A 17,509-nucleotide genomic window follows, 5' to 3' on the forward strand; every position below is an offset into this window, starting at 1 on the left:
ACTCAGAATTCAGAATCAATAAAGAATTTTATTCTTATGTAACAAATTTTATTTTCTAATATGCTCTGGTAATAATTATCACAAAAAAATATATCAGGATTATATAACTTCAAAGTTGACTTAATTAGAAGTTGGGGAAAGAGGGGAGAATTTAATGTTACTGGAAATTATAAAGCACTTATTAGGAGTTTGAATTAAAAATAATTTGAAAAAAAAAAAATAATTTTGAAAAATATTTGCTCACTTTCTTAAGTAGAAAATCCTTACTACTTTTTGTTCAGAATGATGAGAATCAACTGGTACAAAGAAAACACATAATCGATTTTTAAAAAATTATGCAAAAATTTACAATGTGCAATTTATCTCTTTGTTCTTAGTTATCCAGAGTACGTAACTATGTACACGACTTCTTTTTGCTCTTGACGTATACTTATGTGCTTTTATCTTTGCACAGTTGAAAAACTTTGTGACGCGGTTAAATTTCTCATTTCTTCCTTCCTCTCGAAGCTTCCTCCGAGTGTGCCACGAAAATCGTGAAAATATACCGTGCGCATGCCCCCGCTAAATTTCTTAGGCTGAAAAACTGCCGGGTGAATCTCTCGAGTGCATCGTAGATAGCGCGGTGGGGGATGTAAATTCTCACCTTCAATCTCTTCGAGACGCTCCGCCACCCCCAATAATGTACACCGGTATATTTATCTAGGCAACCCAGAGGAGAAGAAGGTGAGAGAACGTAATAACGTCCCGCCGCCCGTTCCTCTTTCCCCCCGCGAGCGGTAGAGCCCTTTTCACAAAAGGGCCCCGTCGACCGTTCGACCGATAAGAGAACTTTCCATAATGCAAAACTTTGCGGCCGGCTTAATTTTCCGGCACCGTGTACAGAAGTGTCTATTGATCGCGGTAAGTTCCTCCCCGCGATATAACATAACGTAACGACTTCGCACAGGCAGACTGCAGGATGAATGCCGTTTGGCTCCGGCCGCCGAGGCGCGAAATAAATTATGTCATCATGGGTAAATCGTCGCGCCGATCGCGTGCTTTCTTCGACCTCTTCGCGTCCCCTTCTCAAGCTGGCCACGCAAAATTGCGTAGAAGACACGGGAGCTGTTTCGTAAGATTGCGGTGAGAGCTTTTACGAGAATTTAATCAATTTATTCAAATACGTAAACGGAAATATGAGTGCGCTTAATTGCAGTACTTCGCTGGATTTCGACGCGAGAAATGAAATAAAGAGTTCGTGACAATTATTTAACATATTGATTGCTACGATAGTTATCGGTGATCAACACCTGACTTTTTTTTATAGTTGTCGTTGTGTGCTATCCAGCACTATCGAATTTTTTTCAAATGTTTGTAAAGAAAAAACAAATGTAATTTAATACAAAATCTTAAATGACATAAAGAACTGTAACATTTTATTAACTTTTGTTTACTGTTTCCGTATACATATAGCAATAACTATAGCTGCAATCTCCATTGAAACAACTCTAAATATACATTGTAAAAAATAAAATGCTAATTTAACACTTTTGTATGTCCCAGAAAATCCACTCTAAATTTTAAGTTAAAATAACTCAAAAGTTAAGTTAAAATAACTCTTGTTTTAACTGAATAACTTAAAATAAGAGTTATTTTATCTTAACTTTTGAGTTATTTTAACTTAAAATTTAGAGTGGACTTTCTGGGACACTTTATTTTTTACTGCGTATAGCACTATTAGTTAGCACCGAAGACGATGATAAATTGTATAGTTAAATTGGTTGCAACTATTTTTTTTTCTATCAACGAAAAATCGGAAGAAGATAACGAATAAGTTAAATCGAGATCGAAATTAATCTACATCGATGGAAATGGATATAGACTCCCTCGAAGAAGTGGAACGGGCCGCGTTGCGTAACAACGCCGTATTCGCATATAAATGCACGACAATTCCCGAGAACGTTGACGAGATGAATGTCCTGTGCGAGAACGTGTTCCCGTGATGAAACCCGCGTGAAGCCCCCAGCACGGTAGAACGTGCGGCGTAAAACGATACCGCGCGGTTGGTCCCGATATTGAAAATTAAAATTCTATACACCCGGCGGGAACGCAACTACACCTCATATCTCGCACCCGCCCTACCGCCGTCCAATTTCCAAATAGCTAGTCGACACAATAGTCGGCGTGCGAGGGCACGCGTGCCTGGACAAGCGTGTGCCCTGGTGTGCCCGAAATGCTCGCTTCGGGATTTTCGGGAAAATCTGCGGCGCGATAATTCAAGTTCTCGTCAGGTAAGCGTGACTCGAATTCGATCGTACTCGAATCGAAGAGAATTTATTGGCCGACGCGTCTCCTTTCTCTGAGTTAAATATGTTCTTTCTTTAAAGACGAAGAAAAAACTTGGCGATAATAATAAGATCGAGTTTCTACTTTTCGAAGCTTTAGCAGTTCTGTATTATTATTATTCTTTATGCATAGAAAAAAAATTTGTATCAAATCAAAAATTCATTGTTTCATGTATAAGCAAGAATCTAATATCTTCTTGAAAGAATTTGACAATCTTAAGTAGACATAATTTGTTTAAATAAAGACATACAATTTCTTCATGCAACAAATTATATCTTTCCCTACTATCCTGGGTATTTCGTATCCGACAGTTTCGTACAAATTTTTTTTTATTACTTCGTCTCATGAATTATATATTACATTTTATTATTTTCTAAAGTGAAGTTTCGACATTTGTTCTAGAAAGCTGACAGTAAGTTCGTGAATTCTTAGAGATTTTTTGAACCATTTTAAATGGGTGAAAAAATAAACAAATGTGAGATACCCAGGATGGTAGTCATAAGACACCGTTTTGAAGTATCGTAAAGATTAAAAATTATTGTAATTTTTTTCTGTGTGTTTCCAAGAAAACCATCTTCGCCAATCGCAGATTAATTACGCTACCTTTATTACAGTTGATCATTGTGCCTTAAGGCCGTAACCAAACGCAATACTTGCGTCCGATATATGCTTGCAGAATGGGATCGATAAGTGTCTGTCCCAAAGCGATATGCCTCAGCGTGCTATCGAATGCACGCGCGTTATGGTCAAACAATGCATCGCGAGGCGAGAAAAAGAGGCGGCATTATCCGCCGTTTGCGGAATCGATCGCGTCCGCGCGGCTTTTTGACACGATCGAGATAGAACGTTGCACATCTTTGAAAATACAACTGATAAAATGTTTCAATAACTGATGAGTATCAATAACTGATATTTCATTAGTTACTGATGCAGTATCATCTGACATAGTAATCGATTAAAATAGTCGATTGAAACATTGTGGCAATTCTTTTTTTTTCTAGGACAGTTAAGAAGTATAATGCAGCGAAAAAAGTTTCCTCGCTTTTTCACGCGGGCGGGGATACGGGGAGTATTTTTTAAGAGGTTTAGTCACGTAGCGAGGTACAATGGAGAAGTTCGCAGGTGATACCTGCCTGAGTAGTCGGGAAGTGCAACAGTTTGTTATCAGTACATCCGGTAAGTACTAATAAAAACAGCTGTAGAAAAAGTAACGCAAAAACGAGAAGACGCTGTTCCGACATCGCACTGAAAGATAGATAAACAGAATTACGATTTGCAACTGTCGTCGTCATCGTCGTCGCCGTCGTCGCCCTCGTTGTCATCGTCGTAGTAGTAACTCGCAGTTGTCCTGCGTAAACTGTGAGCGAGAAGAATTTATGGAAAAATTACGTTGCAAACACCTTTGACATATAAAGTGCTCGTATTTTCGTGAGTTCCTTTCGGACGGTGTCGCCGCCCACACCGCGTATCGGTATCGGTATCGGAATTGCTATTTGCAAACGGATCCGTGAGAAGCATGAATTTATCGTAGTGCGGAATGGAAATCGGCAGTTGGATTGACACCGCGAGGTGAGCGCAAGAAAGTGCACTCGCGTTCTACCGAGTTTTTTTTTTTACGGAGGAAAAAGAAAAGAGTTCGATTTGAAAAAGAAAAGAAGGACGTCTGCTTTTCGCTGAACCGCTGGCGCAGTTTTAATGGAATAACGCGTCGTCAATATTAAGATAATAAATTTTGTAGTGCGCCGTTGAATCGGACAGTTGCGGTAAAAACGGAACTTCAGATTTTTTTCGTTATTCTGGGGAAAAAGAGAGAAAGGATCACTCGTGGAGAATATAAAACTTGGTTAAACTCCATTTCTGCGCGGATTTCATATGCATAAATTGACGAGGTAATTATTAGAATAATTGGTCATTATTAAATGAATAGACGGACGAACGGAAAATAGCAAGTGAAAACTGAATGGGAATCACGGAATAAAAGAATTCTATACATATGTTAGAGCGGTCTTTATTTTTAAAATTTACATACTTTTATCCACGGCTCTCTCAATTTGTTCATTTATATAAATAAATATTTCTTGCAAAATTTGAGACCAATTAATAAATATTAATCCCATGGATTAATATTTCTCCCTCAAAATTCTAAATAACTGTAGAAGTGTTACAAATTATTTTCAAAAATTTATAAGAAGTATCCAGAACATAGTCGAGAAACGTTAAATAAATCATAATGTAATCTATAATTTGATATTTTATTTAGTTAATAATTTGAGGGATTTACTATATATATGCTCTCTAAATCGAAATCAATGTATTGTATTACTTACTAAATGACAGTGAACAGTCTGATTTCAGTGATACAACTATATCAATCAGTGATACATGCACAGCATATATGATACATCACTCAAAAAAGTCTTGTAAGTATAGCTACAATTTTTTTTATAAAAAATGCAAAAAATTAATCAAGATAAATCAAGATTAATTAAGATCAATAAATCATTAGCAAATATATTATGTTTGTTACTTAAATAATTTAAATAATAAAGACAGAATTTATATCTGAACTGTTTGTGAAACTTGGAAAAGAAAGAACATTCATCTGTACCTATTCATGTTAAGGACAATCATATTTGTTGTTTGATTGTTATAGCAATAAGACTTAAATTTTCTAAAAGAAATGTTAAAAATGTTGCTGTCATAAATTTTATATGTGACAAACAATATTTTAGAATATATAAAAAAATAGCGACAAATTTTTATTGTGACACCCAGAAATTTATCTACGGCAGCGAAACATTTTTTTTTTAGTAATGCTATTTTTACTGATAATACACTGATTTAGTGAGAATATCACCCTCTTAAGTAAAATCACTGAAAGTGAATACTCACAGATATAAATATAACACTGCAAATTAGTATGAGCTTTATTGATTCAAATTTACAGAGTGCAACTATGAAATCTTAAATCATTAAATATGAGATTTCGCCTTTATAAAATAAATAACTGATTCTCTATTACACAATTTTAGTATTTATAATCGTAACATAATTTTCAGAAACTGATTAACCAAAGACAAAATTAAAAATTGTTTTTTTCAAATTTGAACTCGATAGTGCATGGGTTAATACTATCCAATCGATTTGAAACTTAATACGAGTTTTCTCTTTGTGTAATGGAAGTGAACTGAGAGGTCCTACCATTTTAATTTGAAAAAGTTACTACATAAATAAAGACCACCCTAATATATTTTTTAAGTTTGAAGAAGTCTGACCCTTAACGTCACTTACATTTCGATCCTCTCTCTACTGCGGCCCGCTCGAACCGATGTCGATAATCTAATCCGATTTCCCAACCCCATCTATATCATAGGATGGATCATGGGCCAGGGAAGGGACAGCGAATTGTTAAACCGGGTCGTGAACTAATCCCTAACGTTGGCGCAATTCGGTCTAACTCTCACGCTCGCTAGGGTATAGTTAGCGTTGCATTTAATCATCATATTTCCTCGGAAACGGGGCGCGAGTGAAGTGTAGAATCGTAGAATAAAAGTATTCTGTATTTTACGTTGGAAGTTCGACCTCTAACTTCCCTACACTCGCGCGCTTCCATCTACTCCCCAAGACCTTCCGTTTGAACAAACATTGATAAGTAAATTCGTTTTACCATCTCTGTCTACCATCGCAAGACGGATCATGATTAGAGTGGAACTGGCAAATTATTAAGCTCGGATCGTGAACCAATTCCTGCTGTTGACGTAATTCGGTCTAACTTTCTCGCTTGTTATAGAATAGTTAGCGTTGCATCTAATCATAATGCTTGCTCAGAAACGACGAGTGAACTGGATTGCGGGGATAGAAGAATCCTGAACTTTAAGTCGAGAAGTTTGATCCTGTAACTTTCCTGTACTCACATTTCGATCCATTCCCTATCTGCGGCCCTTTCGAACCGACACGGCGACGTCGATAGCGTAATCCGATTTCCCACCTCCGGCTATATCATAGGAAGAGTCATGGATCACCAGGAAGAGACAGTGAATTGTTAAACGGGGTCGTGAACTAATCTCTAACGTTAGCGCAATTCGGTCTAACTCTCGTGCTCGCTAGGGTATAGTTAGCGTTGCATTTAATCAAGATATTTCCTCGGAAACGGGGCGCGAGTGAAGTGCGGAATCGCAGAATAAAAGTATTTGAGTATTCTGTATTTTACGCTGGAAAGTCTGATCTCTAACTTTCCCATACTCACGCTTCCATCCACTTCGTAAGACCCTCCGTTTGAACAAACATTGATAAGCAAATTCGTTTTATCATCTCTGTCTACCATCGTGATGACGGGATCACAGATTAAAGTGGAACAGGCAAATTGTTGAGCCGGGTCGTGAACCAATTCCTGCTGTTGATTCGGTCTGATTTTCCTGCTTGTAATAGGATAGTTAGCGTTGCGCCTAATCATAATGCTTCCTCAGAAACGACGAGTGGAATTGCGGGATAGAAGAATTCTGGACGTCGAGAGAAGTTCGATCTCGACTTCCCTACACTCACATTTCGACCCACTCCCCATTACGGCTCGCTGTGGACCGACGTCGATAATCTAATCCGATTTTCCATCTCCGTCTGTATCATAGGTAGGGATCATCGACCAGGGCGGGACAGCGAATTGTTGAGCCGTGAACTAATTTCTATGTTTGCGCAAACTGATCTAAGTCTCGCCGGAGGGATAGTCAGCGCTACATCTAATCACCATACTTCCTTTGAGACGCAAGTTTTCAAACTTGCTTCAAATCCATCCTTGAATCTAATTTTCCCGCCTTTACGTAACCGCATTCTCACTTTATAATTTAAGACGGGAGTGCGCGGCTCTCGAATTATTCAAGTCGCCATCAGCCTAGCAATAAGTGCTATCGACGTTTAAAGAACTGTCGAGAATCGGCAATGGCATTTAAAAAAAGATATCGCATCCCATATTCTTATCACTTGCGATAGTCAAAAGAAAGGGGAAGGGAGAAAGGAGAAGGAAGAAGTATGGTAATAACGAGTTAATTAAAATCGATGTAAAATTTACTGCATAAATCACGAAAATACATAGATCGTTTTAAAATTATCGTTCTAAAGGAACTAAATATTTTCTTTGTGCGGCGCGGCGCCTTTCTAGAGCGCCGATATCTCTCATTCGATATATTGACTTCCGAACATATCGAGATTTGAACAATACCGCAGCATCCACGCTGAATTCACGGCGAACGCTGATTACCGAAAACAGAGTGCTCGCTGCGTGCCACGGTGTAACGATGTTGGAATATTTAAAAATCCGTGATCGCACGAGAGAGCGGAGCCAATCTACTAAATCTGCAGGACACGGCGTGCGCGCGAGAAAAAAAGAAGGCAGAAGAGCAGAGGGGCGACGTGGCGGTGTGGTGGTGCGGAAAGCGGGAAGGGTGGCGGAGGAAGAAGGTAAACCAGGAGGAGGAGAGGCAGGAGGATGCCATCACGGACACAGGGGTTGGAAGAGGCTGAAAGGGAGTCTCGCGTCGGGGCAGGATGAACGAGGGACGCGGGACGAGGAACAAGGGGGGTGGGGAGGGGAGAGGAAAAGGAGGGATAGCAGAGAGGGTGCGGATATACCGCGCGCGGGGCAAACGGGCGGGCGAGCGGGATAGGGATGCTGCGAGAGAGCAGAGAGAGGTGTTTCAGTCGCGCGACGGCTCTCGCCCCGGCCAGTCGATCGAGCTGTCGTTACGCCAAGCGCAACACGGTGGTCGTCGGTGAGTAGATTGGAGCGTCGTTGCCCGCGAGGTGCGCGCGCGCGCGCGTTCGCTCTCGTCCGTGCCGCGCAATTTTTCCCGCCGATCGGACCGCGGCTGACGCCGTGAAAACGCGGCCGCACGCTTCCTCGCGAAACGCGAGAGCTCCCACGCACATACCCCTCCCCGCCTCCGACGCTTCGGGCGCGGGACTTCCTCGTCGCGAGCAACCACCTGTGCCCGCCGTTCTCTCGCGATCGCGCTCCCCCGCGACAGCGCCGCTATGCCACGGGCGCGTACGCGCCGAGCCGAGAAGCCGGACGGCGGACGGCGTGTCGCGCGGCCCGCGCGGCCACTGTGACGGCGGAGAACGCGGCCTCCGCGTGAAAACCATCCTCGTATACGCGAATCCGTCGACGGGAGTCAGCTCCGGAGTCAAGGTCATTCCAAGAGAATACCGAAGAATCTCTTCTCTTCTCTCTCTCATTTCTTGTCTCTTTCTCTCTCCTCCCTCCTCTTCCTCTTCCACCTCCGCCTGTATTGCGAAGACTCAAGGGTGGAAGTTCGACAAGCAAGATTCGCACCGAGAGCGCTGGCACTCATCAACGCGGGATCATCGCGTAACGGCAGGATTTTCCTCTGACGGAGGTAAGAACCCCTCGTGTTATGCTAATCTCACGTCTGCCTTTCGCGCGTTCGAAATCTTTCTATCGTGTTAATTTTTGCTCGGACGAGGAGAGGAGGGAGAACAGGAGGGGGGATCGAGCTCGTACAAGACCGAGAAAGAGCGCGAGGAAGACGTTTCCCGCGACGATTTGCTTAACGAATGCTGCTTTTTGCGCCGCGATTCGGACAGGCGCAAAAGTTTCAGTGTGGGAATTGCGAGCTTGGAAAAAAACTGTTGAACGTACGTGCGCTAACGGGCCGCTGACCGCTAATGCGAGTTCGCATTAACGTAACTTAAAACACCGGCGCCTACACCCTAAGTAGCGCGGGGCAATAATTGCCGATGCACGTACCGTAAAAAGGAGAAACACGATTTCTAGTTAATTAACGCTCGTTTAATGCGGTGTCGTGTTTATATCGCGCTCTCTGGCCTGAGCAAGGTTATTGTCAATCGATTGCTTGTTATAATTTTAACTTGGCGCGTTTTTCACGTTTCGCCTTGCCAATCGCCGGGATGCTCTCACGAGCGATCACAGAAATTTAAATTGCCTGAAAACATACAACGGTGTCGGAGGAACGACGCAGTGGCTTATGCAGGTACGGAGAATATATACAAGATTCGTTTTTTTTTCCCCCCCCCCTTTACGTTGTCGTTCTCCACAGCGTCACTTTGACCATACCTTTGAAATACAAATTTCGCGTCTCTCGAATAATTTTATTGCAGTGATTTTGTTTAATTACCGCACCGGGTTTAGGTTAATTGCTTTCTCATTTGGTATGCAAAGTTGTAATTATTAATCGGTTATTCACGTTCTAATTCCAAGTTGCCGCGAGCTTGTAACTAGGTGTTTTACGAAAGCAACTAATGTTATATATTGTACGTTTAATGAAATGTTTCCACATTCCTTTGAGAAAATGTCAATTTAATAAAACAGAAAAATCTTTTTTATCAGAATGAGATTAGTAGTTTCATAGTTTTTTGAATGCCAAATATAAAATTGGTTTTTAAATTGCTGCACCACGTCACAATTTTGAAAAATCATAATTTGTAATTAATGTTATAAAGAAAACTATTTCGATGTACTTTGTCATACAAAATGACGCGCTTAAAAAATTTTATTGCAATCAAAATTAAGTATGTTGTTAGGACTTTCAGCTCTTGAGAGGAATTTTTGATATCAGTTAAGATATTCGTAGTAAAATACGTGTTTGTGAAAAATTCGCATGATATATAATTTTTTGCTAAAATTAAAATATAATTTAATTTCCTTTAACTGTACTAATTCTACCATTCAAAATTTGTCACTTTTAACATTAGATTCGGTATCATGAAAGACTTCAATATATTCTTTCTTTGTAAAAATTCGAACATTTTTTTTTAATTTTAACATCCACCATATTGAATCTGTTTTAAATTTGTTACTTTGGACATCGAGTTCGTATTCAACAATCTGAAAAATTCTTAATCTTATAGAAATATAATTGAAAGCTATTTGATAAATCGTCACACAGAAAAAATTAGTAATCGAATCGACAATCATATTTTCATATACAATCAAAAATATAAAACTTCTTTTAAAAAATTTAATAATCTTAAACAGACATAACTTGATTACATAAAGAAACAAAATTCTTCATGTAAGCAAATCATGTGTATTTAAAATTATTAAATTTTTTTAAGAAAATTGTATACTCTTGCTTATATATAACAAATATTGTTGAATTAATAATAAATTTTTTTCTGTGCAGTGATCTAATTCACAGCTTTTCCACAATAAATCTCATATTTAATCTTGAATATCTTATTAGTCATAGCCAATACAAAAAATTTCTTTTAAGGGTTAAAAGTCCTAATATACTTAATTTTGATTGCGATAAAATTTCTCTAACACATCACATGTCGTAATTATAATATAAAAAATTAATCTTTTCTGCAACTTTAACTGCAAACTTTTCAAAATCGTGACGTGACAGAGTAATTCAAAAATCGAATTTATTTCATGTCCAAAAAAATTACAGGAAATGACTCTAGTCCCGTTTTGATGTTTTTTTTTTTGTTAAACTATATTATTTATTGAAAATGACAAAAATAAAAGATTTACTATTTACGATTTATTATCTTCGTAATAATCAAAATATAAAAATGTAACAGTTTTTTTTATTAATGCCTTATAATTGTAATAAATATAAATTCTTCATACTACTGCAAGTAAAAGATAGCATTTTAAAGTGGCGTAAGTAAAATTAAAAAAACAAAATTTATTTTGGCCGTAAAAGAAATGGTAAAAATATGGCCAAAAACGACAATTTAATCTCAATTTTGTCGGAAATCTGACGTGATAGGTCAATTCCGCCGCCAAATTCATTTTCAGCGATCAAAAGTCTATCGGAAAACACTTTTATTCAGGTCCCCAAAAAAGATCTATTTTTTATAACTGTGTAATATGTCCACTGTAAAATATCGTCAATGGATCATGAATATTTCTTATTGGATATTTTTTAAAGCAAAGTAATTAATTAAATGTGTTATACTCACTTAAAATATTAATTAGTGTTGTCAACTACTACACATTATTTTATAAAGCACTTATTTTAGTAACTTTGTAATTCCATTTTTTAAATGTGAAATACGAAATTAAAGCTTTGAGGGTAAAAAAAACGAATAAATTTTCAAGAAAAGCCCTTTGTGAGAAAGTTTTTCCTCATTATTTTAATTTACTAAGTAACGTAGTATATTTAATATACTACGTAACCATATTGATATTTGTAAAATATTTACTCTAGACTTTTCCGTATTTCTTTTATTAAATAAGAATCACGTGAAATCCTGAGATAACAAGACATGCCTTACGGCATCTCATTGCATCTACATATTTTTCAGTGAATCATTAAAAATTGAAAACTTCAGCCACACAAAGAATCAAATGTAATTTCGATTAAAATGCTTCTCTATATGTTGTAGAATGTCTCATAAATATCAGCACTTTTAATATTTCGTGACAATTGATATTACGCGCGTTTTGTTAAGTTCGAAATCACTGAAATATTATTCCAGCAAATTTCAATAATCGCGGACGGAATTTTCGAGCGGATTCACGTTACGTTGCTCTCCCAAAGACACGTGTGTTAAATTTTCCAGAGGACATTGCGATCGTTCCGATATACGTACGTAGTTTCGTAGTAATTACTCTCTCGCGCTGCACTCTTTTTTGCTACCGAGCATTGATCAATGGGCTCTTATCTCGTGGAAAAACAGAGAAAGCGAAGGTGCGGGCATCCGTAACGCGTATCGGATGAGAATGCGGGCATTTCCTTCTCAGAGAGAGAGCGAGAGAGAGAGAGAGAGAGAGAGAGAGAGAGAGAGAGAGAGAGAGAAAGAGAGAAGGGGGAGAGAGCGAGACCTTCACACGCATATCACGGCGATTTGTGTGCATAATCAATTTGCTCGCGCATCCCGCGGATTGGCGGGAGCTCGATAAAGCACGACGGCGTTTGATCGCGTAGGATTGGCTGGAAGGTCGACGGGTGCCATACATGGATGAAATCTCGACTAAACGTGCACGTACAAAGCGTACGGTTGCGTATGTTTATATTGTACCCCGTTATTTGTCGCGTGCGCGTGTCGTGCATGCGCGAGCGTGTGCGTGTGCACGTGAACGCGCCTGGCAAATACTTGAATGTGCCCGCGCTACATTTCGGGGCTGCTCAAACAGACGAATACATTTTCATGGAATGCAAAATATGGAGCGACGGTTACTGCCGCTCCATGAATTAGTGAACACGGTCTCCATCTCCGTACGCGTATTTCACCCGGGCTGATAGCGAATTCCTTCCTCGCGCCGGCTGACAACCATAATTCACAGTTCACGGTTAAGCGTAACCTTAACCCTTTCAACCGACCTGCCCAACCTGTTCGCGGAATGACAGCGTAATATTGAAATGTTCCGGCGCGGCGTGATGTTTAAGGATACATTAGTCCGCTGTTTAATTCTAATCGGATCTGATTTCCGACGTTTAAGGTTATAACGTGAGATTATGAGAAATTTATATGAAATATGTATACACCTTTCTCTAGTTATTTATGCATAGGCAATACATGTATATTTAATAGCTAATAAATAATATTTATGTTTACATTATCCTCTGTTTAATATTAATCTGAGAATAATAAAATTATACATAAGCTTGAATTTATCATAATTATTATAATTATTTATGCATGAAATATAAAAAATATAAGGTCACATGATTTTAGTGAATTTGATCTTTTCAAATTTTAATTATTTCACTGATTACACTGAAAAAAAATTTGCTAAGAAATTAAAATATATAGTCCAATGAGTACAACTAAATATTTAATTAATTCTTGATTAAAAAATTTGAACGGTCGAATGAACTATACCTTTCCTTATGCAATTAAATAATTGTTGAATTAACTCAATATTCAGTTGATCGGATTCAGTATCGGACTGAATATTTTTATTTTTTAACAAACATTTTTTCTCAGTGTAATTTTCAACTAAAGCATAAACCAAAATTACTGACAGTCAAAGAATAGCTGGTCCTGCTATTTATTTGCATAAATTCACATTATTGTAAAAAATTTGTTTGCAAACTGCATTTTTGCTTAAAACTTAACTTTATCAGTTCAGAATACGGTAGCTTTGCCAATTTATTTGGAAAGAGTTTTACCAGTGCTACGCTGGTTAATCTTATGTGGAACGAGTTTATTTACAAAGTAAATCCTTTTTTCGTCGTCTTTCCGCGAAAGCAAATTTTGCTATTGTAAAGAAAAATACCGAGATATTGTACAGCTTTCTTGAAAGCGTATCTAGCTATTATATTTATTTGTCAGACGGTAGAGAGAAGATCATTTTCTCGTGGATGTCTCACGAATGTGATTTGTGGCGGTTTTCCCGCGAACGTGTGTATTCGATTACAAATAACGATATAAAGAACGTCTTTTGGACGACGAAATAAATTTATCGCCGTGTACATGAAGCTGCGATTAACCCGGGTTCATTCATCTTATATCCACGTACGCGAAATACGCTCCCAATTTTATTTTTCTTTTTTTTTTATTTTCCTTCGAGATGAAAACTGGTAATTTTTATACGACACGCAACGTACAAATGCAAGTTTTTAAAGATTTATTTCCAACACATAATTTAAATGAATGAAGTTAACATTTTTCTATAGCAAAGAGCAATGGAATGAATTTTTACAAATCGTGTTGAGGTAACTCAAATAACATTCGTAAATTGAAAAACGCAGAAAAAAATTGTACATCGCAATGTAGCATTAAGAAGATTTATATTCGTTTGTCGCTAAATATCACTGTCCGTTATACATGACACAAAATAAAAATTTATTATGTTTTTTAATTTGCTAAGATTTATGAATTTCTCTCTCTCTCTCTTTCTCTCTCTCTCTCTCTCTCTTGCTCTTTCTCGCATTTTATAATTTACTAAGAAAAAAATATAATATTTCTGCTTAAACCTTAAAGCCGTAGTTTAATTTAAATACGAGTACCAGCACGGTGTCTGAAAATAATATTGCCTATATAACCGAAATGGCAGAGGAAAATATTGCTCAGCTGCGATAAATTTATATTGGATATTGTAGATGTATAAATTCTCCGTGGCGGCAAAAAACGCTCTTAACGTGTCTCGTAAGGTAATAACATTAAAATTACAAGAACACTCTGTTACGAGGCTGTAAAAACGATAGTACTCCCGTTATTAATTTCTCAGAGATAACAAGAGAGAGAAGGGGGAACGAAAGAATCGTCTGAAATTATACTTTACTCGCTTGCACAACAGTACGACACAATTAACATGCCAATCGAATGAAATGGCGTTAGCAACGAGAGTGTAATCTGTCGCGTGTGATTACAAGATACTTCTCTCTTTCTCTCAACCTTCCAGAAAAATAAACGGGAGCGGCGCTTTTTTTGCGAAAACGCTTTACAAGCTGCCGATATTAATCACTAGGTTCATTATGTTGCACGTTGTGAATCAGTAATCACGCGCACATGTAACATTGCCCACAAAAATGTCGGGACAGCGTTTTACGACTCGTATATCTTTTACCAGTAATTTTTTTTTTTCCTGTTGCACTATTAAACGGTTGGCCGAGTTTCACATTCTACAGCAGGTTTCACAAACGTAATCAAAATAACGAAAACACAAGACCGAATTAACCAGACCGGAAATCTGTCATTTGTTGTTGTTATTGTTACAACAAAATGTTTTTCGATTTTTCCCTCTTCCGATCCATTATCGGTTTTTTTTTTATTCGCGAATGAACGTGACGACCGCTCTCACCCGCTCAATGGAAGTAATTACATCGTCGTTTATATGACCGGGATTCGCATCATCGTGCACTTGGGATACACGTTGCGCTAATTACGGGTTCACAAATAAGCCAGCAGGGCCGTTAATTTTCGGGGTAATTAACACGAGGCAACCTCGTTCCCTTAATATAGGAAGCACAATCTTGCATAATTTCAATCAGTTGACGCGTTGCTGGTTTCGTCCGATAAAGTGTAAACCTATGACGATCTTGTATGCGATGATCCCTTCCGAACCGATTCATTACGGGGGTGGACTGTGCTTAATCGACTGTGCTTAAACAATACACTTCCTCCGCGCGTATCGCGCTATTAATAAACAAGCCCTCTCCCTCTATCCGAAATTTTCGCTCAAATCCGTCGTGGTATTATCACGTAGAGCAGCAGATTTAGGCCGGGAAAATATATCTATGTAATCTCTGTGTTGTGCATTTAGCATCAAATATGCTGCCCAATTCTAAACCTTCGTTTACATTTAACAGAGTTACCGCGCAACCACTGCCGTTAAATCCGAGATGGGAATACGAGCTGAAGATCTCATGTACTCGCGTGTACACAACGTACTATCTCCCATAACGTAAGCATCTCTCGTAATGTAGCGAAACAACATCCGTCAGTTACTAAATTTACAGCAAGGGACGCGAATCAATACGAGAAATATGCGAAAATCGCTATCAATATAACAGGTTTTTGTTTGTCTCGTTGAAATACAACGGCAAAATTTATGTTTGGAGAATCTCTCTCCCCGGTCTGCAAACGAACGCTTGCATTATTGAAAATCTTAGCGATATACGTATAGAGCCGGCATATCGAAACTGTACCCGATTGCATACGCTAATGCGCGCGTTAGTATACATTGTGCAGCACAATAAGCGTACCGTAGGCTTTATAAGGGAACTATAGAAAGGCACGTTTCCTGTAGTACGTGAAAAACAAAAAGGAGCACCGTCTCGCATTCAATTGCGAGCTTTTGTCCGAGAATGGCGCGTCTGAATTTTTCACGACTTTCTGCCTTATATTGGGTTTCCTAATTCCTCAACTCTGTTGAAAGCTATTTTAACCGAAGGCTCCTCGTATTAATCGCATCGCCATCCGCGCATGTGGCCCGGCAGTGAAAAATTCGCCGTTTTAAAAGACACGATGAATTATTTCGCATTGGCCTATATACTAATCCCCGTGCTTTACCCGAAGTTTTAAATATAAACCGTAGTGTTTGAAGTTTTATTAACATAATATTTTACATCCCGCGCTCTTTCACTCCAGGAGAAGATTATAAATTCTCCTTTTTCTTATTTTCTTAATAACGAGTAAATTATAAAACTCGACGTCATTATTTATATTATTTTTTTAATTGTCAATCGCAATTGTTAAACATTGACAACGAAAACAATTTTATGCGAAAATTAAAATTTTTGTAGCGAAAAGATTATTCAATCAAGATTATTCAAGATTACTAATTATCCGCTCCTTTATTTCTCCTCGCTTTAAGCAATTTTTTTCCCTTATCTCTCTCTTTAATCTCTATAATTAAAGTATAAATTATGTTTACTACTTGTACGTACATAAAAGTTCAACTAATAGATAAGTACGGTCCTGGGAAATTGCTACTGTTACACGAAAAAGCAGAAACGCATTTTCACTATTGAACGAACCTCTGGTTCTCTACAAAGCAAGCGCCAGTCAAACGCGGAATTCATCGAGTATGGAAAAACGGGATTGAATTTTTATTCTTTCGCGTGTTTCACAGGCGGTGGCGCGCGGCATTGGGACGCGGCGTATTCTCGCCTCTATTCATTTACGGGAACCATGCCAGCCAATAGGGTACAATGAATACTGTGAATTATCGGCCGGTGTTTCCCCCTTTTCCACGCGAATCTCGAAGCGTAAGATTCGATGAAACTATTTCGCGCGATGCATTCGATGTACCCAATGACCATCTCTTACAGCACGTCCATCGATTCGTTGTTAAGCCCCTTTGTTAGCAACGACTAAACAAAGGCTGTTTTTTTTTTTACAATGTGTTTTATATATTTAAGTGTCGCTATCCGAATAAATTCGCATACAAACGACGTTTGCGACGAACGTTAAGTTCGCAGGCACTTCGTTTATGTAGATAGTTAAAGTTAAGCTGTCTCGTATGAACCGGCTTGTCTGCCAGATTATCATCATAAATGGTTCCGTTGTAATATGCATATCGTGAGGGGAAATCTTAGGCGGGCTTAACCCTTTCAAGCTTCGTGAGTGACATAATTCGCGCTACACATCTATCATTATAGCTTATTTATCAGATGAGTTATTTTCAAAGCGTCATCTTAACGATATGAGATAATTAAATGGAAACGCGTAATCATTAAACTTTATAAGCGTGGTCAGAGGTAAGATCAACACGTTTACGGCCAACGTCATATTTGAATGATATATACGA

General features: G+C 38.4%; 1 protein-coding gene across 2 annotated transcripts in view; it reads left to right on the forward strand.

Annotated features, from left to right (window-relative positions):
• Window positions 1-7,774: 7,774 nt before the first annotated feature.
• LOC105202069 (monocarboxylate transporter 4) overlaps window positions 7,775-17,509 on the forward strand; it is a 98,821-nt gene continuing 89,086 nt past the window's right edge. The window contains exon 1 of one of the 2 annotated variants that reach the window (XM_026132450.2): window positions 7,775-8,714. The gene's annotated coding sequence lies outside the window, so the exon portion shown is untranslated. The remainder of the gene's footprint in view (window positions 8,715-17,509) is intronic. The other variant, XM_026132451.2, reaches the window with a different exon arrangement.

Source organism: Solenopsis invicta, chromosome 1 (assembly GCF_016802725.1).
Source record: "Solenopsis invicta isolate M01_SB chromosome 1, UNIL_Sinv_3.0, whole genome shotgun sequence".
NCBI lineage: Eukaryota > Metazoa > Arthropoda > Insecta > Hymenoptera > Formicidae > Solenopsis > Solenopsis invicta.